The sequence below is a fragment of the Spermophilus citellus genome (genome assembly GCF_964194105.1).
Source record: "Spermophilus citellus genome assembly, chromosome: 4".
In the NCBI taxonomy this organism is placed as follows: domain Eukaryota; kingdom Metazoa; phylum Chordata; class Mammalia; order Rodentia; family Sciuridae; genus Spermophilus; species Spermophilus citellus.
In genome coordinates, this window is record NC_138185.1 from 230,111,183 (window position 1) to 230,137,556 (window position 26,374).

General features: G+C 44.9%; 2 pseudogenes across 2 annotated transcripts in view; one reads left to right on the forward strand and one right to left on the reverse strand.

Moving 5' to 3' along the window:
- LOC308647399 (tropomyosin-like) overlaps window positions 1–2,594 on the forward strand; it is a 33,168-nt pseudogene extending 30,574 nt beyond the window's left edge. The window contains exon 2 of the transcript in view: window positions 1,717–2,594. The product of the transcript in view is annotated as a tropomyosin-like (transcript). The remainder of the gene's footprint in view (window positions 1–1,716) is intronic.
- LOC308648323 (regucalcin-like) overlaps window positions 1–26,374 on the reverse strand; it is a 254,205-nt pseudogene that overhangs the window by 35,564 nt on the left and 192,267 nt on the right. The gene's annotated exons all lie outside the window — the stretch shown is intronic.

Below are 26,374 nucleotides of genomic sequence, written 5' to 3' on the forward strand. Positions count from 1 at the left end.
TCGCCATTTTTGGAGGGTGTGGTTCTCAGATCAAATCTCCATCTGAGCACCATATCATCCTACACCTGCCCCCAGTTCACTGTCCACAGCCAGAAACTGTAAACCTTTTTATGAAACTACTGATTATATTTTAAATAATAATTGAATCCAACATTTCTGGACATTGAAACTAAGCTGTGAATGTCTTAATAACAACAAATTGTTCATAAGTGAAATGTTGTTGATATTGGGACCTATTACCATCGTCCTTCCCCAAAAAGGTGGCCCTTGGAACCCTACAAGAAATCTGTAGGGTAAAAAACAAACACCCCAGACCCACAGAGGTTGAAAGGAAGACACATGAGCAACATGAAAAGACAAGGGAAGAAAGTTCCACAAACAAGTCAAGACAACACTTCATTAGAATCATTGGCAGCTAGAGCAGAAAAAGGACAGAGAAAGATTTCAGGATACACATGATTAAAATGTTCTGGAAACTCAAAAGAAGACATAATAGAACAAATACACACAGTGAAAGTTCACTTCAACAATGAGCTACATAAAGAAATCCAAGAAAGAAAAGATCATCTCAACAGGGAGATAGAGATTCTTAAAAAATCAGAAATCCTTGAAATGAAAGAAATAATAAACCAAATTAAAAACTCAAATGAAAGCATCACCAACAGAGTAGACCACTTGGAAGACAGGACATGAGACATGAAGATAAAATAAATCATCTTGAATAGACCATAGACCACACATGAAAATGGTAAGAAACCATGAGCAGAACATTCAAGAAATACAGGATAGCATAAAAAAGACCAAATTTAAGAGTTATTGGGATAGAGGAAGGCATAGAGGTTCAAACCAAAGGAATGAACAATTTATTCAATGAAATAATATCAGAAAACTTTCCAAACATGAAGAATGAATTGAATATCCAAGTTGAAGAAGCCTACAGGATGCCAAATGTACAAAATTACAACAGATCCACATCAAAGCATATCATAATGAAGACGCCCAACATACAGAATAAGGAAAATATTTTAAAAGCCACAAGAGAAAGGCATCAGATTACATATAGTGGAAAACCAATCAGGATAATGGCAGATTTTCCCACACAGACCCTGAAAGCTAGAAGATCCTGCCACAACATATATCAGGCTCTGAAAGAAAATGGTGCCAACCAAGAATCTTGTATCCAGCAAAATTAAGCTTCAGGTTTGAAGATGAAATGAAAACCTTCCATGATAAACAAAAGTTAGAAGAATTTATAGCTAGAAAACCGGCATTACAAAAGATATTCCATGAAGAGGAAATGAAACATGACAATGAAAATCAGCAGAGGGGGGTAGTACCCTAAAGGAAAAACTAATCAAAGAGGAAAACAAGTCAAGTTAAATAACAAAAATAAACAAATATTGCTGGAAATACAAACCATGTCTCAATAATAACCCTAAATATCATTGGCTTAACTCACCAATCACAAGACATAGGCTAGCAGATTGGATTAAAAAGTACCCAACAATATGCTGCCTCCAGGAGACTCATTTGAAACTCATCTGATAGGAAAGGCCATATACAGACTGAAGGTGAAAGGTTGGAAAAAATCTTATCACTCACTTGGACTGTGGAAGCAAGCAGGGGTTTCCATTCTCATATCCAATAAAGTAGACTTCAAGCCAAGGTTAATCAAAAGGGATAAAGATGGACATTACAAGTGAGAAGCCGCTGCAGTGCTGAGCAGAGGAGGCAGATATCAGAAGTGGCTGGGTGGGCACCATGGTGCGATCACCACTGTCGAGGTGGTGAAGTGTAAGATCCAGGTTCTGCAGCAGCAAGTGGATGATGCCCAGGAGAGGGCTGGGTGCCTCCAGCGGGAAGATGACGGAGAAAGATGACCTGGGAACAGGCTGAGGTAGCCTCCTTGAACCGCAGGATCCAACTGGCTGAAGAGGAGCTGGACCATGCTCAGGAGCGCCTCACTACTGCCCTGCAAAAGCTCGAGGAAGCAGAAAAGCTGCGGATGAGAGTGAGAGAGGTTTGAAGGTTACTGAAAACTGGGCCCTAAAAGATGAAGAAAAGACGGATCTCCAGGAAACCCAACTCAAAGAAGCTAAGCACATTGCACAAGAATTAGGCAGGCATATGAAGAGGTGGCTCATAAGTTAGTGATCACTGAAGGAGACTTGGAACGCACAGAGGAACGAGCTGAGCTGGCAGAGTCCTGTTGCTGAAAGATGGATGAGCAGATAAGACTGATGGACCAGAACCCGAGTGTCCGAATGCTGCTGAAGTGCAGTACTCTCATAAAGAAGACAAATACGAGGAAAAAATAAAGATTCTCACTGATAAACTCAAGGAGGCAGAGACCCGTGCTGTGTTTGCCGAGAGATTGGTAGCCAAACTGGAAAAGACAACTGATGATTTGGAAGATAAGCTGAAATGCATCAATGAGGAGCACTTTGTACATAAGGATGCTGGACCAGACTCTGCTTGACCTGAATGAGATGCAGACTCCCCAGTCCTGCCTGCAGCTCCTCCTCCCTCTGACCCTGACTCCACCTGAGGCCAGCCAGCCTGAAGCTGGCCTTGAAACTGAGGCTGGTCTTTAAATGGAAGGCTGCTTTCTCCTTCCAACACCCCTGCTACCCCCACCCCCTGTCCTTTCACCAAACTGTCTCTGCTTCTTCCCAGAGATTCCAGCTGGGCTAGAGGCTGAGCACCTTTGGGAACAGCATTTAAGGGAATGTGAGCAGAACACAAAGTGTCTCTAAAAGAACATTGTGATGTACACACTTTGTAATTACTTTTTTGTTGTTACAGTAACAATTTGTAAACATTCCAAATAATTTCATAGCTCTGAAGCAGCACTCTAATTCCCTTCTCACTTTGGAAGGTAACTTTCCAGCCTAAACCCTATTGCTCTCTCCATAGAGGAGGAAAAGAGGAATGGGCCTCCCTTACTGAGGGCCAAACAGAGCCCAGGGAAAGACTCTACTACGGAAAACCTCATGGCTCTGTGCAAAGTACCTGCCAAACCAGAAAGGTGATTCCAAGAGGAGTTCACCAAAAAATGAAAACCTTGCCATTCAGGTTTTGTTTTGGTTTTAGCTTTAATGTATCTTTAGACAACGTTATTCTTTTTAAATTTCTTTTTCATCAGAAATGACCAAATTAACATGGTGAGACCTCTGAGATTTTGTTTTTCTGGTGTTGGGGATTGAACCCAGGGCCTTGTGAATGTTTGGCAAATGCTCTACCACTGAGCCATACTCTGAGCCCTGAAACCATATTTTTCTCCCATCTCTACCTACTTCCCAAGTGGTCAAAGAATGGATCATGAGCCCCTTAATCTTGTGGTGACCACTTAATTGCTCTCTTGCCTGCTTGAAAAGAAAGAAAGAAAGAAAGAGAATTATGTTTTGGCCACTGATTTGGCCATATGAAACTCATCTCACCAACCTTTTCTGGGTCTGAAGCTGCTGTATCTAAAAGCACCATCTCATTATGCTGTTTGTATCAGTCAGTGATGGAGAATCTTGAATAGCTTATGTACAAAACTTTTAAAATTCTATATTATTTAGGAAGTGCATCTTTGGGGTTGGGCTACCTGGCCTACTTATCTGTCTGTGAGGGTCCTGCAGTGTGGGCTGGCAGTGTGCTGATGCTTCAAAGTTTCTTTTCCAGCCCAATCCCCACTTTAGGTGAGGTATCTGTGAGGTCTGTACATCCTGCAGCTGATTGGCTTAAAATGTATTCTCCTTTATTGTGGTCTCCTTGGGGCCAGTTGGGAGAAAGACAAACAACAGTGAAACTGTTTTGATACTGGATATAGACAAGTGTCTTTTTGAAATTAAAAAAAAAAACAGTCACTCAAAAAAAAAAGATGGACATTATATACTGCTCAAGGGAACCATACACCAACAAGACATAACAGTCATTAATATATATGCCCCAAAAAATGGCGCAGCTATGTTCATCAAACAAACTCTTCCAAAGTTCAAGAGTCAAATTGACCACAACACAATAATCCTGGGTGACTTTAACACACCTGTCTCACCACTGGACAGATTTTCCAAACAAAAGTTGAATAAAGAAACTATAGATCTCAATAACACAATCAATAACTTAGACTTACTGACACATATAGAATGTTCAACCTGCATCAAGCAACTCTTAGCAAATAAAAAAAGCAGAGATAGTACCATGCATTTTATCAGATCATAATGGAGTGAAATTGAAAATCAACAACAAAAAATAAAATAAAATAAAAATTTCTCCATTACCTGGAGACTAGACAATATGCTACTGAATTAACAATGGGTTGCAGAAGACATCAAGGAGGAAATTTAAAAATTCTTAGAGGTAAATAAGAATATAGACACAAAATATCAAAATCTCTGGGACACTATGAAGAAAGTTTATTGCATGGAGTTCATTCCTTAAAAGAAGTAAAAGTCAACAGATAAATGACCTCACACTACATCTCAAAGCCCTAAAAAAGAAGAACAAATCATCAGCAAAAGCAGTGGAAGGTAAGAAATAAGTAAATTACATGTATAAAGACATGAATTGGTGTAAACATACTTTATATACAAAGATATGAAAAACTGTGCTCTATATGTGCAACAAGAATTGGAATACATTCCTCTGTCTTCTACTTAAAAAATAAAATCAATTAAAAATAATCTTTAAAATATTTTGAAAAATACAACAAAGGAAGTGAAAAATCTGTATAATGGAAACAGTGAACACCACAGGGGTACATTGTGGAACTTTGATATGGGAAGACCTACCATGTTCTTGAACAGAGTTAATAATATCAAATGGCCAAACTGACCCAAGTGTCACACAGATACCACAAAATCTCCAACAAACACCAAAAACATTCCTAAGAGAAAAAAGAGTCCTAATATTTGTGTGGAGAAATTACAAACACACAACAGCCAAAGCAATCCTATGTAGGAAGAGCAAACATGGGGATATAATGACATCAGACCTCAAATTATTTGAGAGAGCAGCTGGGGTTGTGGCTTGGCGGTAGAGCACTTGTGTAGCACATGCAAGTCCCTTGGTTTGATCCTCAACACCACATAAAAATAAATAAGAAAGGGTATTTTGTCCAACTACAGATAAAAAATATAAAATAAAAAGTTATTTGACAGAGGTGCTGCATCAAATCCAGCATGGAGCTGGCATCAAAGCAGACATGAGAACAATGGGACAGAGTAGAAGACACAGAGACAAACCAACATAAGTGCAGTTACATGGCACTTGAAAATGTTTCCAAAATCATGTTGGAGAAATGACAGCCTAATCAATAGATAGAGATGGGAAAACTGAATATCAAGATGTGAAAGATTATGATAGGTCACTGTCTCCCACCCTACAAAACCCAACTCAAAGTTGGCCAGAAATCAAAGAATTAGACTAGACACTCTGCAAGAGCTAGAATCAAATAATTCACCAACAGTCCTGTGTACTGACACAGACACCAACTTCCTCAACCAGGTTACTAAAGTGCAAGGATCAAAACCTAGAATCAGTAAGTAGGACAGTATCAAATTAAAACCTTCAGCACAGCAATGGAAACAAGCAAGAGTGTGGAAGAGACGCTTCATAAAGGGAGATCATTGTCACCTGCTCCCCAGACAGGGAACTAATATCCAGTCCATGTGAACAACCCAAAGCACTTCATGATGCGATAAATATAACCCAATAAGTAAATGGCAAAGAATGGATCAGACTTCCCAAAATAGAAAATAATAGTAGCCAACAAATATAGGAAATCATGCTAAAAAATCTTAGCAATCAGAAAATGCAAATTGAGACTACAATAAGAATTCATCTCACACCAATTAGAGGGCCGTCATCAAGAACACAAATAATAACGTGTTGGCAAAGATGTGGGAAGAGATCCAGGGAAGTGTTGTTGGTGAGACTTCTACTTAGTGCAGCCATTCTAGAAAGTCAGAATGCACATTTCTCGAAAGACCAGGAATACAGCCACAATGTGACCCAGCTCTCCTACTCCTTGGTATTTATCCCTAAAAAGTAAATTCAGCAAACCACAGCTCTACAGCACCTCAATGTCTGTACCAGGGCTTCTCACAACAGCTCTACTACAGAGCGTTCCCAGACGCCCATCACAGATGACTGGATAAAGGGAGCTAGTGTCTGTGCAGAACAGGGTTTCACCCAGCCACAGGGAAGAGGGAAAATAGGGCATTTTCTGGTCAATGGAAGGAACTGGAGAATATCATGTTAATTTCAATTAACCAGATTCACAGTGTGAAATGTCAAGTGTTTAATCTGAAATACAAATTCCAGACAAAACAGAGAAAAAAGGGCTGGGAGGAATCCCAAGGAGATAGAAGAGGGAGGAGGGAGGAGAGGAAGGGGATCAAGGGAGAGGAAAGAGGGACAGAGGTGAGAGGGGAGGTGGAAGGAAATTGACCAACCACCTGTGCAGCTGCATGAGGACACCACAGTGGATTTCCCCTTATGTGCTCTAAGAAGCTCTAATGTAAACAGATCACTAAAAAGATGTGTTAGGAAAAGGAAGAGGAAGAGGGTCAGGAGGGAGGGATAGAGAGGAGGGGAGGGAAAGGGAAATGTTAGGTTGCTGAAAAAAGTATATTATGTCCCATGATTTTTTATTATGGCAAACTGAAATGTGATACTATTTATAATTTTGATGTGGTAATAAAAACAGAAGTAAAAATTTAAAAATCCAAATTGTTTCTTTTATATAAGTCACAGATCAGTACATAAAATACGTTCGTAGAGCTCCCTTGGGAAGCTGGTTCATGAGAGGCCCCAGATGCAGGCGTCCAGCCCCACCCCCTCTGCACCTGCTCCATCGATAATGAATGAATGAAGACAATGTGGATTATATACCAATAATGCTGCTCTCTTCAGCCATTAGGAAGAGAGCAGGTGTGGTAAATGGATGTGGCTGGAGAACATTAGCACAAGGGGCATAGAAAAGCTCAGAGCATCGGGATTGAGAGTTTCCTTTCATGAGCGGAAGATAGAGAAAATAAGAAAAATAAAGGCAGCAGGAATCCCAAGATAATAGAACAGATCAGTGAAAGAGGAAGGTGACCAAGATGAGGGAGGAGGGACAGAGAAAGGGGGAGCCATGAGAGAACTGGGCAGTTGTGAAGGGCCAGTCCCATGGATCCTGCACATGTACAGTGCAGCATAGAGTTTCACTATATAATATAAAATACAGTGTACATATAGACACACAGTACATACAGTGTTGATTTAATGAAAAGTGTAAAGAAGAGGAAGAAAGATAAGTAGGGCAAAGAAATTGGGGAACAGAGGAAAAGAATGAGGAGGCACAGTGAGAGAAAGAGACTTTAAAGTCAATGACTGTGCATGACCAGATGTCAGTGAATAACAAGATATTTATGACGACCTGTTTTTAAAGGAAAAATAGAGTTAAAAAATAATCATTTTCAAAGCCATCAAAGTTAAGTGTAGGCCACAAATACAGAGGCTCCCCATGGAAGTGAGCACGTGAGAGGACCCAAACAAAGAAAATGGCCCCCAAACCTCCTCTGCACCTGCTCCTGGGCTGACCTGGCTCCTGTGTGCTGAGCGCCCCCTGCTGGCCCTGGGTGCCCTGCAGGAGGTTTGTGTCTGGGCTCACACTGAGGTCCCCTCACTGTGGCTCTGGCACAGTAATAGGTGGCTGTGTCCTCAGTGGTCAGGGAGCTCAGCTGCAGAGAGAACTGGTTCTTGGACGTGTCTCTGGAGATGGACACTCGGCTCTTGAGGGATGGGCTGTAGTAAGTGTTACCATTACTATATATGTACCCTATCCACTCCAGCCCCTTCCCTGGGGACTGACGGATCCAGTTCCACCAGTAACCACTGGTTGTGATGGAGTAACCAGAGACAGCACAGGTGAGGGACAGGGTCTGTGAGGGCTTCACAAGGCTAGGTCCTGACTCCTGCAGCTGCACCTGGCACAGGACACCTGGGAACAAGGACAGTCACACCCTGTCAGTCACCTGCAGCCACAACCTCCCCATGGACCCAGGTCTGACACTGGGGACACTCACCTTGGGGAGCTGTGACCAGGCACAGGACAAGACCCAGCAGCCTCATCTTCTAGACCACACCTGCCTTCCCAGAGACCTCAGCCCTGTCTGAGCAGAGAGCTGGGAGCTCCCACAGCCCAGAGGGCCTTTGAACCCAGAGCAGGAGGAGGAATTTGCATGTGGGTGAGGCTCTTCTGATATCTGGAGAGGCTGAGGTCAGGCTGCCCAGGTCCTCTGTGCTCCTGAGATGTGTCCCTGTCTTGAACCCAAGTGGAGCTTTACCTGTGAGAGGAGAGCAGGTGGTTTCAGGGGTGCTGGAAGGCTGTCAGAGGGGGAGCCCACCCTCCTGAGCCCAGCCCTGCCTCCTCCAAGCCCTTCCTCCCTGCACCTGGGAGGGTCTCAGAGTGGCAGGAACGTGCCCAGCATGCAAGAGGCCCAGGTTCACCTCCCAGCCCTGAAGGAGAAGCCCTCAGTGATGGCTGAACAGATCCCAGGGCTGAGGATGGGGTTCCCCACATCCAGGAAAAGATCCCCCCTTTGTTCTCAGGACTAGTTCTTCTCTTTCATCTCTGTGAGATTTGGGGGCTACAGACTGAGCAGGAGGGGAGGGAGCAGGGTCTCAGGAGGAGAGGGGCTTCCTGCTGTGTGCCCACTTCCCTCCCCCACCCTCTGCCCTGCTTGTCCTCCTCACTGTCCAGCCAATGCCTGTGGACAGCAGTGGGTGGGAATCTGCCCTGAGCTCTTCCCCTCACCTGTCCTGCCCTCTGGTCTCCACCAGGAGAGGACAGGATGGAGGTACTGGGCCAGGTGAGAGTCTTGGGAGCAGAGGCAGCTCTCAGCTGCAGCCTGAGGCTGAGAGCCCCTGAGTCCCCCAGAGTAGCACAGCCAGGCTGACAGCAGACAGGACGGCATGCAGGGCAGGCTGGGTGAGGGAGGAGGCCCAGGTCCCTTCCCTGTGCAGCATCACTGCAGTGAGACCTGCCTTGCCCACAGCCCAGCATTTGGAGAGATCAGTGGACCCTGTCTAGTGAGGTGGGGTCACTGAGAGGGCAGGTGTCGTTCCTGAACTCCTGATGAGTTTCAGGAATTGACCTCCTGCCTAACTGAGTGAGCACAGCACACTAATGAGACATGTGGGCTCCTCTCCTTGTTCCCTGTGGTGTTGACCATGAACTCCCTGCAAACACTGAGCCTGCAGCATGCACCTCCTGGTCCTGGGGTGGCTCAGGTAAGACCTGCTGGTCTCCATCTTTTCACCACCTGCAAAGCCATGTGTGACATTGGGTGAAGTTTCAAAATTCTGGTAAATCATTTAATTTAAAAAGCAGTTCTTCCAGGCCGACCAAAGGAGTGACATCTTCAGATGATCCTCCTTCCTGACCTAGGGATCCCAGAGCCAAATGATATTCATCCCCACCTCACCTGTGCCAGGTGGGAGGTCTTCAACACCTCACCTGTGCCAGGGCTTCAGTTCTCTTTCAACATTCAGCAAAAAGTGTTCGTGAAAGTTAGAAAAAGTTATTGGTCTATGTTTGGGCCATAACTAAACCTAAAAATATATCAAAATTTTGTCACTTGACCAAAATTCTGAGAACACAGAAGAGTAAAAGCTTTCTTTTGGTCATGACTTAGGAGGTTGGAGTGCAAGGTGGCAAATCCTTAGCTCTGGCCAGGGAGGGAGAACACCATGGATGAAGGGGTGGAGGAGGAAACCAGTTCAGGACATGGCCACCAGGAAGCAGGCGAGCTACATCCAACAGGGACACAGAGTGTCCCCCAAAGACACACCACAGTGATCCAAGTATTCCAGCCATCCCACCCCCACCTGCCTACAGTTGCTGCTAGTCAATCCATGTTAGTGGATTAATCCACTTTAGGTTTGAGCTCTGGTAATCTAGTCCTCTCTCCTTTGTCTCACACGTGAGCTTGTGGGCCACCTCATATGTGAACCATGACAGCAAATTCCTGGTCCTGGTAATCCTTCCACCTGGTCAGTTTCCAGGGGATTTAATCTCCTCATTTCATATTGACATAAAGATCCCAGGGAAATAACCGACTGTGTGAGAGGCTCATGTGCAGGTAGGGGCGAGTCGTGTCCAGGCTGTTGCTGTCCATCACCAGCACCGTGTCTGCCAAGCCTGTGGTCTGCATGTGAAGCATGCAGAATGCACCTCCTGTGTCCACACAGACACAGGGCACAGAGGATGGGAAGACGTCACAGGCAAGACCATGTTGATGTGTTGGATGAGAGAAGAATTACCCAGGAACAGGGAGTGACTGTGGACAGAGAATGTGGACGTGTCCTCCAGGGAAGGCCAGGCCTGAGGGAAAGGCAGCAGGTGTTCCTCCTGGAAGCTCACTGCAGAATAGAGCCAGCAAGAGCCACAGCAGCCACATCTCCTGGGCCAGCTCCTGGGGTGCTGGAGCCTGAGAGTCGGAGCTTGCACATGAAACTGTGGGTCTCTGTGTGGTTGTGCAAAGTGGCCCAGATGTTCTGGGCCATTAATTAATCTCCTGCTAGAAATGCCAATAATTGTACCCATAATGATTTCAAATTACTCTTTGAGAAAGTATATTGTATGTTCAGGGACTTTTATGAATTTAGAATTTAAGGACATGAGACAGGAAGATATTGCTCTCTGAACACTCATTTGAGGACTACAAAATTCAAGGTTATATCACTAACCCTTTTAAATCCATGCCAGTTAATCATTATCTTTTCAATTGATAAACATCTATTGAAGGCCCAGAGGCATAACTTGGAGGCCTTTCTCAGGAAGTGTGTCATGTGCACGAAAAATGAAAACCACAACTGGAAAAATATCCACTAGTCAATCAGCAACTCCTTGCTCCTGAGCGCCCCCTGCTGGCCACAGGTGCCTCCTGAGGGAGGTTTGCGTCTGGCTCACACTGAGGTCCCCTGAGTGACTCTGCACAGTAGGAGTTGGCCATGTCCTTGGCTGCATCCTGCACTCCTCCTTGGGGGCACTGCAGTGTCCCTAGGGCCTCAGTCCTTTGAGGATGACCTTGTGGAGGCCTCTGCAGGGACTCCCTCCTGCAGGGCTCCTTTCCTGTCCTTGGGGTTTCTGTGTTTTCTGAGGACTGTGCCATGCTGCCATGCCCCACAGATCTTGGACTCTGTCCCTGTCACTGTGAGAAGCACATGGACACCATCTCTATGCATGCACTAGGTCTCTGGAGGGGCATTGACTGAGGCCCTCACTGCCCCTGGACACACTAGCCACAGCTGCTGTGACTGCATAACAAAACTACTCCTCTGTGGAAAGAAAGATCCAACACCAAGGTCCAATCAAGGTTATGGTTTCCCATAGACAGTGGTCAGTGCCGTGCACACTGTGCAGCCATACTGCCCTGTGACATGAACATCTGAGACTGTAGGAGAACTTCTCCAAGTCCTAAATCTCAGGACTGCAGGAGAAGCCTTGCTGCTGGCCAGGACCAAAGAGACAAGCCCTAGAGAAGGGGAGGAGGCAAACTGGCTGGGCATCCCTGGGTGCTATGAAGCACAGAGCTGTAGACAGGCCATGACCTGGGCACCCAGTGCTAACTGGGAGAACGAGGGTATCCACCTTCTCCCTCGCCTCTGAGTGGCCCAAGCTCCTGTGGGTTAGATGTTAATTTCAGGGACGGGATCTCGATATACACCTGAACATTCACTGTCAGACTGAGTCAATCAAAAATTTATTCTTCTGAAAAGCTGAGGACTTGTGCTTCAAACCTAAACCTATAATCCAGTTACTTTCAAGGTGTTTACAAAGGATGCTTTCTGTGTGTTTGCATGTTCTTGAACCAAAAACGTCCACACACTGAGCACATGTGAAATGTGCACTTTAGTTTACACGGCCAGGTCCCTGGAGGCTGCCTTAGTGGATGAGGGAGCTGCAGAGGCCCCTGCTCTTCTCCATGCCCATAGGCCTGGGTCAGTCTATGGCCACTGGTGCAGGACAGAGCACTGTGGAGGGAGGGAGGGCTCATCCTGCCCCACCACACAGAGCACATGGGTGACAGGCAGGACCTCTGCTGAAGCCACCCTCAGTGGGGCCCCTTGTGAAGGTGCTGCCTCTGCCCCTGACACACACACAGCTGTCAATCATCCTTCACCCCTGACAGGGGGCACCTGTGCTGCTGGAGCCACTGAGCCCCCAGCCCCCAGCACAGTTTGGGAACTTCTGGGAAATAGGCCCCAGCAGGGGTGGGGACAGAGCAGAGCCAGCCTGGGCCCCACAACAGGCTCCACTGCACAGAGCCATGCAGGGACCCCACCCAGAGTCCTGGGAAGCAGCTGGCTGGCTGCTCCCTTCAGCCTTCCTACCCAGCTGTGTGCTGGTCAGGGAGGAACAGTCCATCCACGTGCAGACACAGGATGCAGCTGGCCATAAGTCCACACTTGTACAAAGGGGGGAAGAGCCTTGGGCCCTCCCTGAGTGGCAGGGCATGCTGAGAGCAGGGACAGCTGTAAGGGCCACACACCTTTCCCAGGACCCCAGGTGGCATTGCACGAACCTGTAACCCCTCATAAGGTCCCCAGGGTAACTGAGCAGGCCCTGGGCAGCCACTGCAGAGTCCCTGTGGAGGTGCAAAGCCAGCCCTGGGTGCTGAGAGCATCTCGTCCTTGTCCCCAGGTGCTGCCTGCCCTGTGCTGTCCTCTAATCTGACAGCCACCTCTTCACTCATGGGGCCTGCTGCACTGCTGACCTGGGCCTGCTGGAGGGCCACCCCAGGCAGTCCTTGGGGACAGATGGGCACTGTACCTCTGCTGCTCTGCCAGCATCCCCTCAGCTGTCCAGGCTTCCAGAGTGGCCCCAGAACCATGCAGCCCCCAGGACTGTGAGGCCCAGCTGCTCCAGGAACACCTGACCAAGGTGCAGTGAATGCACTCCTCAGGAGGAAAGAACAAGGAGTCCATGGGACTCTTCAGCGACCACTTAGCAAAGAATTATTTATGTTATGGGTGCCACAGAGGGGAAAGAATGAAAGACATAACACCTGCTCAATCAGGTGTTTCTGAGCCCTTAGGAATACAAGTGGTCATGAGGCCTGTATTTCCGTGACCACAGTATATATGCAGGACCAGATGCATGCATTTCCAGAAGTGTGCACCCTGCCCAGCTGAGCCTAGGAGCAGCAGACATCCTGAGTAGATCAGGGACAGACACACAGATCACATCATGAGTCAAAACCCAGGGATCACAAGGCCAAGGGCAGATGGCTTCACCATAGGATTATATGAATTATTAAGGACAGCCAATGTCACACTAACTGAATTAGGTAGGGTTAGTTTTATACATGCAGATGTTATCCACTGGGACAGGCCAAATGGGGATGCTGCAACAGATCAGGGATTACCCACTGTAGAAAGGCAAGCATGGGGATCAGGTAATACATCAGATAGTATCCACTGGGGACAGGGCCAGTGTGTAGATGTGTTATGAGGCCAGAGTGTATCCACTGTGGACAGGGCAGCATGTTAACAGAGTAACAGGTAGATATTATCCACTGGGGACAGTCAAGTGTCAGATGGTGTGACAGCTCTGATATCATGCCCTGTGGACAGGTTTAGCATGCAGACGCAGCAATATGTTATATATTATCCACTTGAGATAGAGTGAGCACGGGGTGGGTAACAGGTCTCACAGAACCAACTGGGATGAGAGAGTATGTGGATGGAGGAACCTGTCAGATGTTGTCCCCTGGGGTATGGGCCACATGGGGATGGAAGAACAGGTCAGATATTATCCACTGGGACAGGTTCAACATGGGGATGGAGTAACTTGTAATGCATGGGTTGGGCAGTTGTCTAGGAATCCCTGATCCATCCTAGCAGTGCCCAGGTGGTTATGCCTTTGTCCAGGGAAGGTCTGTGGACATCTGCCAGGGCTGGCATCTCCTGGGCCCAAGATCTCATGGGAAAACAAGGTCCTGAAGGATTTCCCAGGAGAGAAGCAACACTGGCTCTTCATGAAGAAGGTGAAATGGTCAACTTTCCAGCAGAAGCTCTGACGGGCTGCACCCTACAGGGGCTGGTGTAGATGAAGAAAGCTTGGAGTCTGCGCACCGTGGGTCTTCAGCCAGGAAGACAATGGAGTGACAGCATTTGCTGGGAAACAGGTGGAACCGGGACCATCAAGCTGATGAAGGAGGCCAGACGCAGAAGCCCAGGGCCCATCTTCTCTCCCAATTGAGGAAGCTGGAGAAGAGGGAGAGGAGAGGAGGGTGATGTGGACAGAGAAGGAGATCAGTGGATCCAGGAAGGGCCTGCAGGTGGGCAGAGGGGTGAAGGGAGGAGAGCAGAAGGGAACTCACCATCTGTGCTGTGAGCTGATGTGAAGGAGCACAGTGAACTCCCCCTTCATGAACATCCATGAACCTCCAACTCAGACACGTGTGACACATAGAAGAAAGACCAGCAGAGCCCAGGAGGGGAGCAGGGAGGGAGAAGGGCAGGAAGGGGAAGGCTGCCCACAGAAATGGGGGTCCTTGTCGCGTCTACCCGCCGGCAGGAATGACGACAACAAACAGGATTCTTCTCTAGCACGCTTTATTGGGAGCTTCCATTATGGTTCGATGAGAGAAAGGACCCTGAGCCCGAAAAGACCACCCCTAATATACTAGAGCCGCGGCTTAAGTCTCACGCGATTGGACAAAAGCGCATAGCAACACAGCAGCAGCCAATAAGGCAAGGAATTCAGCACTGGCGCCTAGAGCCAGGAAGTACAGGTCAACTGGTTCTTACCAGCTTTTACTGGTTCTTAGAACACTCAGTACATTATCATATCGGCTCGCTCCGGAACTGGCCGACCACAAAGAACTGAGTCATTGTCCAAGAACTAAGCCAACACCCACACAAGGCAGCGCAGCAAAATGGCTCTCCACAGTTCCCCCTTTTTTACTTTGTTTGAACCATTTAAAATTCACCCAATCTAGGAAGTGTCCTCATGATGACCCCTCCGATCAAGGGTGGCATTCAAAGGCCAAATGAGGAAGTCACCTTTCTGAGTGCAATGGGCAATATTTACCCTTCAGAGTGCAAAGGCTGTCTCCCTTAGACATGGAAGCCTTCCAAGGTGCAATGACAACAAGGTCACTTGGTGTGCAAAGGCCATCCACATCAACACAGGGGTTTTAGGATTTTGCCAAGCTGGCGAGCCAAATTTGTGGGGAGGCCCCAGCTTCCAATGCAGCGAGTACCTGAATCACCTTGACCCTATCACTTTGCTGCGTGCGCCGCATACGACAAATCATCCAAAGGCATAAGACAAGGCCAAAAAGAAGCGTAATACCGAATAACCCAACCCCTACCCACTCTTTAAAGTAGGAAAATATAGAAGAGGCCCAAGAGGCAAAGTCTGCAACAGAAAGAGGCTCCACACGTGTTCCATTCAGGTTGGCAATCTGAGACAGCAATTCTTGAGTGAGCCGTTCTCCTTCTTTAGTCCAGTTTCCCTGTAAAAATCTAGACAATCTGTTACTTTGTTCCACAGAAGCAGTCATATTATAACGTAAAGGAGTAACACACACATACTTATAATGAGATACACATCCTAACTGAGTAATTTTATAAACTTCTTCTATTTGTTCTTGTACTATGTCTACTCTTTGATTAAGTAAATGAATACCAGCAGTAAGATGCCTATTAATTTCTTCTATTGTAGTTAAAGCTTTAGCTGTTTGATCTACCACACTATTAATAACTTTAGCTGTTTGTACTTGAGAAGCCATAGCTATGGCTGCAGTAGTAGCTGCCGCAGCAGATGCCACAATAGCTGTAACTATAGCAGCTGTAATGCCAAAATCTCTTCTCTCCCTGACCAACTGTACCAGGGGAAAAGAACTAGGATCGGCCTCAACTGGCATGGGCACAAAGGTCGGAACCTTTACCACCAAAGCCAATGACAAGGAAGTATTCCAACACTGGGTTAAATAACACTCTTTCACAGTGCAATTAACTATAGTAGAATTGTCAGTATGATTAACAAGTAAGAACATAAATGGTGGCTGAACACATATTTCAGCAGCAGGAAAAGAGATGTTATGATATTCTTCATTGATAGTAATATTTGATAAGTATTTTTTGGTTCCAGACTGACATGTATTTCCAGAAACATTTTTAATCCAATGAACTCCCCCATTTAAATAGGCTACAGCGGAGAAGTCCGTTCCCGCCCCCATCTCATTGTATAATATTGGGTTTCCCTGTATGTCTTTAACAGATCTGCACTCACTAGCCCAATGCCTTCCTTTTTTACATTTTGGACATAGCCCTGGAATGCGAGGAGATGACATTTTTGGTTGTTCTTTGAAAGGACAAGTTTTTCTTAAATGTCCTTTACGACCACAATTGAAACAAGAAGAAAAACCTCGGCTCCCTTTGGTTGCCGCAACCACTGCCGCAGCCAACCCTGCATTTGTCAAAGGGCCTCCAATCTCTCGGCAGGCTTTTATCCAGGCATCCAACCCTTTCCCTTTTATAGGTGTTATAATCCTTCTACATTCCGAGGTACACTGTTCATACACCAATTGTTGTACTAATGGCGTTGTCTGGTCTATGTCCCCAAAAATATTGGAGGCTGCCTCAAGCATACGAGCAACAAAATCTGAAAACGGCTCAGCAGGGCCTTGCATAATTTTTGTAAGATTCCCCGTTGTTTCACCTCTATTAGGGAGAGCCTTCCAGGCACGTAAGGCCAAAATATTAATCTGTTGATATACTACTAATGGATAAACATTTTGACTTTGGGCCCACTGACCGGTCCCGGTCAGCATTTCCACATCCCAGGCTTGTTGACTATTAGCTGCATTTAAATGAGCCTGTTGTGTAGCGGCATCCAAGTATAATGCCTTAAAATCAAGATATTGGCCCATGGAGAGACAAGCCTTTGCTAAATGATACCAATCCATTGGTGCCATAGTATTAAGATGTAAGCGTTCAAGCAATGCAATTGTAAAAGATGCTGTGACACCATTAGTCCTGACAGATTCAGCTATGTCTTTAACTAATTTATAAGGAATGGGCTCAAAATATCTCTGTCCCTGTGCATCCTCAAAAACAGGATATGCACCAACAGGATATGCCCCCTCCTCTTCCAGCTTCCTCCAAGTACTGCGTTTTATGAAGCCACAAGCTCCGCCTGGAGCAGTGGGCGGAGACCCTTTACGTGCAACAGTTGTTTGGCTACAGGATACGCTGGAGGCTTCGGAGGAAGAAGGGTGGCGGCCATTGCCGCGTCATAGCGGCCATGCTCATATTCAGCCGCCATTTTCTCTAAGCTTTGTTCTTCTTCTGGGGTAAAGCCTTCTGACTCGCCTTCCGATTCAGACTCATCTGAATCAACTATCTTTAATTTACGGAAGGCAGATAAATCTGGATAAAGTTTCGGGCGTGCTCCTAACGCTGGAGTCACGTCCTTTTGTTCTTTGAGTGCACTTTCACTTAACTTTGCATTAGATCCCCCTTTTTGTTTTGTTTCATGTCTTTCTTGCTTAGATTCCTCTGACTCTGACCCAGTATCCTGATGCTCCATCAAAATCTCCTGTCCCCTTTTTAGTGGTTTCAGGAAAACAGACTGATATTGACCCATGATAGAGCACTATACTAAGCCAGAGCCACCGGATCAGGGGATTACTTACCGGCGCCACCGCTCCGCGTGTAAAGTTCTGAATACTCCCGCAAAATATCGGGGGTCCCCTCGTAGCCGACAGATGACAATTCCCGGGATTTCGGCACCACTTGTCACGTCTACCCGCCGGCAGGAATGACGACAACAAACAGGATTCTTCTCTAGCACGCTTTATTGGGAGCTTCCATTATGGTTCGATGAGAGAAAGGACCCTGAGCCCGAAAAGACCACCCCTAATATACTAGAGCCGCGGCTTAAGTCTCACGCGATTGGACAAAAGCGCATAGCAACACAGCAGCAGCCAATAAGGCAAGGAATTCAGCACTGGCGCCCAGAGCCAGGAAGTACAGGTCAACTGGTTCTTACCAGCTTTTACTGGTTCTTAGAACACTCAGTACATTATCATATCGGCTCGCTCCGGAACTGGCCGACCACAAAGAACTGAGTCATTGTCCAAGAACTAAGCCAACACCCACACAAGGCAGCGCAGCAAAATGGCTCTCCACAGGTCCTGTTCCAGGTCTGAATCACTATGGGAAACCAACTCCAGTGCTCTGTTTCCCTACAGTGCACCCACAGTTATCAATACCACAGGAAAGAGTCAGAGGACACAGCCACAGCTGTGGGCCAGCAGCCCTGCTCCTGCTTCATGGGCCAGAGGTCATGGTGAGAGCCTGGGCCTCTTCCAAGTGCTGAGGATGACCAGGAAGGAGGACGACCAGGAACAAGGATGACCAGGAAGGATGATGACCAGGAAGGAAGATGACCAGGAAGGAGGGTGACCAGGAAGGAGGATGACCCTTTTCAACATGCACAAGTGATGGGGTCCCTGCTGGCTCAGCTTGGGGGACCTGTCACCCTCTGTCCTTCTGATGTATTGACATGGAGGGGGCCATGTGTGCCCTACGTCTGGCCTCCACTTGAGTGTGGAAGCAGGTAGGTCCTGTTCACTTCCCTGGCAGTTGTACAAATAGCAATAGAAATTGGTTCAGGAGGATTGATTAGGAGGGAGACTATGGCCACAGGACCAAGAAGAGAACTTGACTGACTAATGGCCCCAGGGGTCTGGAGTCCCCTAGACGGTGTCCTGATTGCCCTGGTGAGGGCTGCCACAGCAGAGAGCTCTTGGCTGTGCTTGTCATGGTGGTGGCTGTTTTCTGGGCCACAGTCCAGCAGGGCAGTGATGGAGGACATCTGAGTCACCCTCTCAGCAGCTCCAGGCACAAGGGTCATCAGAGTCCGTCCCTGGATATCCATCAAGTCACACTTCTGTCCCTCTCAGTTCTGCTGTGGACAACTCATGTTCAGGCCACCTGGAGACTCAGGCAGGACCTGGGAAGTCAGGCTCCTGTTTTCAGGTGCCAGGTCTGGGGTGGGCAGACCTTGGTTTGGACCGGGCTTGCTGAGTGGTCTGGTCATATGTCCCCCTGCCACTCACTAGTGCTCAGCTGCTGTGGTGACCCAGCCTGGCTGCCTGTCCACCTGAAGGAACCTCACCTGATCCTCAGGCCCTCACCTTCCATTTACAAGCAGCAAAAGTGCCCGAGGACCAGTGCTGAGTCTCAGGGACTTGGGAGTCAGGAGGACCACGAGCCTGGGGTTCACCAGGTGTCCAGGTCACCCACCCTGGACTGGCTTCCTGTTTGCTGTACTGAGAATCCCAAGGACAGCCCTAATCAGAAGAGCCCAGTGATGTCCCTTCTCTGAGTTGATGGAAAAGACTCACCTGTGTCCTCTGAGCTTCCTCAGCCTCTGGCCCTGGTGACCACAGAGCAGTCACTTCAGCCTCAATGATGCTGCTCTGCATTTGGTTCATGTGAAAATGCTCCTGCATCCAAGTGTGCAGTGCAGGGACCCCGGGGCATCAGAGTGGGAGAGAGGACACACTGTTCTGTCCTGAGCTGAGAGGAACGGTTTCCAGGATGTCTCACTTCAGTATGGTGGTGGCCTTGGGTTTGTCACATGCAGCCTTTTCGAGGTTGAGGTCAGGCCCGTGGATGTCTAGCTTCTCCAGTCCTTTAAACATGAGGGGTGCTGGCCTCCTCAAATACTTTTCCTGAACCTGTTGATGTGACGGTGTGACCCTTGTCCTCACCTCTGTTTATGTGGTGAATCCCATGTTGATATTATTAATCTGCATATGTTGAGCCAACCTCCCACCCTGTGAAGAAACCCACCTGATCAGGGTACCACCTTCTCATGTGTCCTTCAAAGCTCTGTGTCCATATTCCTGTGTCCAGGAACCTCACATCTGTGTTCATCAGTGTTATTGGTCTGGAATCTTCTTTCCTGATTGTGTTTTATTTGGCTTTGGGTCAGGGAGTAACTGACTTCACAGAATGATTGATTCAGTGTTTTCTCTTTTTACATTTCAAGAAATAATATAAGGAGATGTCTCATCTCTTCTTATCGCTTCTTTAAAGTTCTCTTAGAGTCAACTGGGAATTAATCTGGTTCTGGGATTTTCTCTTGGAAAGTCTTTAATGGTTTTTCAACTTCACTGTTTGAAATTTTTCTATTTAAATTATTACATTTTTTGCTTCAATTTCAGCAAGTTTCATTGTGTTTCGAATTTTTAAAATCTCTTCAAGTTTTTCTAGTTTACTGGAGGACATATATATATAGTTATACGTGGAAACATATTTTTATTTTATTTTATTTTATGTGATGTTTATGATTCAACCTAGTGCCTCATGTGTGCTAGGGGAGCGCTCTACCTCTGAACCACAATCCCAGCCCCAGGAGGATATTTTTAAAAAGCAGTTTAAAATAATTTTCTGGATTTCAGAAAAGCCTGTAAGCATATCTTCTGTTGCATCTAACTTTGTTAATTTTTGGCTTCTGTTTTTTATTTTCTATATTGTGCCAATATCTTCTCCATCTTCTTTATGTTTGATAGGAACCATCTCTTTGTTTCTTTGATAGTGTGCATTGTGTACACAGTCCCTACAATCTCCAGTCAGAACAATCAGGCCTGAGAAGGAAATTAAAAAGTTACAGAGGAAAGACTGAAGTCTGAATATGCTGCTTGCAGGTGGTGTGATCCAATGTCTAGAAGAACCAATGTCTCTATCAGAATGCTTCTAGATCTGATAAAAAAAAATAGCAATGTAGGTAAGTACGTCATGCATCCATAAATAAACCACTTTCAAATACTTTTAAAAGAGGTCTGTGTTGAGGGACACAGCCGGGTCGGGATGACGCATGGCATTTTTGCCAGAGGTAGTATTTGAAAGGTGACGCCAGCGTGCCTTTAAGATGATGATTTTTGAGTTCTCGCGGAATTCCCATTGAGTTCCAGTTGAGCTCTTGTGGGGATTCATGAAGAGTTCGCATTGGTTGGGAAGTGCTGGAGGAGGGATTTCTGGTTGGTGGTTCCTGGAGGAGCCACATGGCGTTAGGGAGAGTTCCTGGGGAGCGTGTGTGGAGTGTGCTGGTGGAGTTCAGAAATAAAGTTTGTTCCTCTTGAGTGGCTCATGATTTGTGCCCAGTCAGACTGCGACAATTGGTGGCCCATGGGGGGGATGCCTGAAGCTGAGAGGTAAGTGAAATTGCTCACCCCTGAGGGAAGGCGAGAGAATGGGTGACCATTTCAAAAACAATGTGTTTTTGTTTTGATTTGTTTTGTTTTTGTTTCAAGCTGCCTATCCAAGAACTTTCTCAGGCAAACTGGGAAAAAAGGTTGGCTCAAGGTTTGAAGTTGTTTGGCCCTGAGGAAGAGATAGAGATAGACCATGAAAATACATTTCAAGAAAATAGGAAAATTGATACAACGATTTTTTGTTCCGTTTTTGTTTCATTCTGTTTCGGTTTTGTTTTGTGTTATCTTGTTGGGTTGCATTATCTTTATAGTAGATTAGAAATTAGTAAAAAACAAACTGAAAGAGTGTTAAGTAAGTTGTTAGAGGTTCCGACCATGGAGAAAGACATTTTAGATCAAGTAAAAGAGAAGGTCTCTCGAGCTAGTCAGACAGAGGAAGAAAATTTAAAGGAGGAAGAACTATCAGGGAAAAAGTTACAACAGGAGGCTGCTACTAACACCTTTCTATCACCAGAGGGCGTAAGTGTCCAACCAACAGCTCCACCTATAGAGACAACATATGCTATGGGGCCCCCAACCCCCGTAGTTGATAGATGGGATCCTGAGACAGGACCTCAGAGATTAGCATGCCCTGTACTTGAGCAGGCAGTAGGGCAGCGAATTCACTGCGCTCTAGATTTCAAAACAGTGAAGCAGTTAAAGGAGGCTGTAACAACCTATGGTCCCCAAGCACCCTTCACTGTAAGCATGGTTGAATCCATTACCAACTTGGACATGATGCCAGCAGATTGGGCTAGCATGTGTAAATCTGTGCTAAATGGAGGACAATATTTGTTATGGAAGGTTGCCAATGAGGAATTTTGCATCGAGGTGGCTAGGTGAAATACAGCAGCCAGTTACCCTCAAAGATATTTAGATATGTTGTTAGGAAAAGGACCTAATGAGGGTTAATGGCAACAAATTGAATATGATCCTGCTATATATTCACAAATTGCTGCAGATGCAGTTAGGGCATGTAAGACTTTACAAGGAGACGGAGATTTACAAGGTCAGTTATCTAAGATAATACAAGGAGCTAGTGAGCCTTACGCTGAATTTGTATATAGGGTTATTCAGACAGCTACCAGAGTTTTTGGGGACACAGAAAAAGCAATGCCATTAATTAAACAGCTAACAGTTGAGCAAGCAAACAGATGGTGCAAGGAGGCCATTAGACCATGGAAACATGGAGATTTAAACACATATATTAAATTATGTAGAGACATTAATGAACAAGGGCAAGTCGTGGCAGCTGCAGTACAATAGGCTTTAGATGCCAGGCAGAAAACATGCTACAATTGTGAACAAACAGGACATTTTAAAAGGAATTGCCCCATTGGAGGAGGGTTTAACAAACTAGATATCAAAGGAGTAGAATATCGGGTATTTGCACATGATGCCATAGAGGGAGACATTGGACTAATGAATGCCATTCTCAAACCACCATAGAGGATACTCAATTATCAAAAAACGACAAGGACCAGGTGTTTACCCACGATATCATGGAGAAAGGTATCGGGCTTCATTGCGAAAAAACGGACAGGGGAGCTGAATGCTCCAGGGCCCATGACCACAAATATACGGGGCACTGGAGGAACCCAGAAACCCCATCAGGATAGTGCCCAGGACACATTGTCCATTAGATCTCTCATCAGACAAACCAGAGGAAGTGAAGGATTGGACATCTGTGCCTCTGCCAGAGCAGTACTAACTCCAGAGATGGGAGTTCAAATCATTCCCACAAGGGTAAAAGGGCCTCTTCCCCAAGGAAGAGTAGTCTTATTATTGGGATGCAGTTCTTCTACACTAAAAGGACTTATGATAAGTACTGGGGTAATTGATCCCAATTATGAAGGTGAAATAAAAATTATAGCTAGTTCTCCAAGAGGTATATCAATAATTTCACCAGGAGAGAGAATAGCACAGTTATTAATAATACCCAGCCTGCATGATAAATTTTCCAGTCATACTGTACAAAGACGTTCCAAGGAATTAGGCACCACAGGTGTAGATTGGGCTATGCTGTCTTTAAATTTAGATTCCCACCCCATGCTAAAACTAAATATTCAAGGACGTGAATTTAATGGGCTACTGGACACAGGTGCAGACCTTAGCATCATATCTCGTCAAGAATGGCCAATACATTGGCCATTACAACAGGCCATTCAAATGCTTCGAGGCCTAGGATTGGCAACTAATCCCCATAGAAGTGCAATGGTATTAGATTGGAGGATTCTGAAGGATGTGAAGGAACTATACAGCCATATGTATTGGATCATCTTCCTATAAATTTATGGGGACGAGTTGTCCTAGATCAATTAGGTTTGACATTAACAAATAACATCAATCCAAATGCACCCACTATTATGGCTAGACAAGGGTTTAGGAAAGGAAAAAGATTAGGTGAACAAGAACAAGGTATAGCAGCACCAATTCAAATATATCAAGGAATAAATAGCCATGGATTGGGTTTTCAGAAGGGGTCACTGAGACAATAAAAATTACTTGGAAATCAGAAAGACCAGTATGGGTTCCTCTGTGGCCCCTGACTGAAGAAAAGATACAAGCAGCCCATGACCTTGTCAAACAACAATTAGCAGAGGGACATATACAACCTTCCATATCTCCCCATAATACTCCCATTTTTGTCATTAAAAAAAATCTGGTAAATGGAGATTATTGCAAGATTTAAGAGCCATTAATATTGAGATGGTCATTATGGGACCTGCTCAATCAGGGATTCCTCAATTGTCTTCTTTGCCAAAAACTGGTATGTTTTATCTATAGATATTAAAGATTTTTTTTTCAATTCCAATTCATCCTGAGGATAGTCCACGTTTTGCATTTACTATCCCTGCACTGAATCATGAAGGTCCTGATCAGAGATATGAATGGAAAGTACTCCCTCAAGGGATGGCTAACAGCCCAACTATGTGTCAAATTTATGTTAACAAAGCAATCCAGCCACTTAGAAATCAAAATCCTGAACTACAAATATTTCACTATATGGATGATGTGTTATTAGCACACAAAGATAAAAACACATTGCTAAAATGTTATGCCACACGTACAAGTTTATTAAAAAATTATAATCTAGAGATAGCAATATATAAAGTACAATTAAATTTTCCAATTAATTATTTAGGAGTTCTATTAAACTCAACCATGGTCCGTCTACCAAAAATTTAAATACGAGTAGATCAACTCAAATCACTTAATGACTTTCAAAAGTTATTAGGAGACATAAATTGGATAAGGCCTTATCTCTGCATACCAACAGGAGAGTTGGGACCTTTATTTGATAACCTAAAAGGTCCATCAGATCCAAATTTACCTCAAATGTTAATGTCTGAAGCAAGAAAGGCATTAAAAATTATTGAAACATAAATGAAAATATGGATTTGGATAGAATTGATATAAGTTTGCCTTTATTATTTATTGTACTACCAACAAAAAATATTCCTACAGGAGTATTTTCGCAGGAAGGTCCATTATTGTGGATACATTTATCTTATTCTCCTAATACTATTCTTACTAGATATCCTGAGGCTGTAGGACAATTAATACTCAAAGGAATAAAAGCAGCAAAGGGAGTGTTTGGGATTTCTCCCAATAAAATTATTACTCCATATACTATGGATCAAATTGATGAGTTAGCTAATGAGTTAAATACTTGGGCAATAATCATGTGTAAAACAAATGTTTCATTTGATAATCACTTACCATCTAATCCTTTGTTGTCTTTTTGGTCTAAGCATCCTGTAGTTTTTCCAAAAATGACAAGAAAAACCCCTATCATAAATGCTCCAAATATATTCACTGATGGGTCAAACAATGGCACAGCAACAGTAGTTACTCCTGATCAAACTTTTACATTTTTAGTACCCAAACAATCAGCTCAAAAGGTAGAGCTTAATGCAGTATTACAAGCTATTATGATGTTTAAAGATTCTGTATTTAATTTATTTTCTGATAGTCAGTATGTAGTTAATGCTATAGTATCCCTTGAAGATGCTGGTAGGATTTCACCTTCTTCTACTGTTTTCTCTTTGTTTTCCACTATACAAAGTCTAATCTGGTACCGAAAAGATCCATTCTTCATAGGTCATATCAGGGCACATACAGGATTGCCTGGAGCCCTTAGTATAGGCAATGAACTAGCAGATAAATCTACACATGACATACATATTTTCTCCACAATAGAAGAAGCTACAAATTTTCATAAAAGGTTCCATGTCAATGCTAATACTTTACAAAAGCATTTTAAAATAACTAAAGAACAAGCCAGACATATAATAAAACAATGTCAAAATTGTGTGACCTTTTTACCACAAGTTAACCTTGGAGTCAATCCTAGAGGACTGATACCTAACCATATTTGGCAGATGGACGTCACACACTTGCCAGAATTTGGAAAATTAAAATATTCACATGTTACAGTTGATACCTCTTCCGGATTTTTGATGGGCTCCCTTCATGTCAGAGAAAAAACTAAAGATGTTATAGCTCATTGCTTACAAAATTTTGCCACTGTGGGCGTTCCAAAACAGTTAAAAACGGACAACGGTCCTGGTTATACTTCCACCTCTTTTAAACAATTTTGCTCATCATTTGGTATTACTCACATAACAGGAATTCCATACAATCCACAAGGACAAGGCATAGTTGAAAGAGCTCATCAAACTATTAAAATATACTTATTAAAACAAAAGGAGGGAATTGGAAAGGGGTATATATCCCCCAAAGATAAACTTAAAATAACCCTTTTTACTCTAAACTTTTTAAATTTAGATTCATCGGGACTTAGTGCTGCGGAAAGACATTTGTACCCCAAAAATGTACATAAGCCTAAGGTACTTTGGAAAGATATTCTAACAGGACAATGGAAAGGCCCGGATCCAGTGATAGTCTGGAATCGGGGCGCTGTCTGTGTTTTCCCACAGGATGAACAGCAACCGATTTGGATTCCAGAGAGATTAACTAAAACAATTTCTACAGAAAAAGAAGATGATTTGACTCAAATCCATAACAGCTGACATCCAGAGCTCCAGCTTGGCTATTCTTACATCTGCGACAGTGATTAACCAAGGTGTTTTTTTCAATATCTATTTTATTAT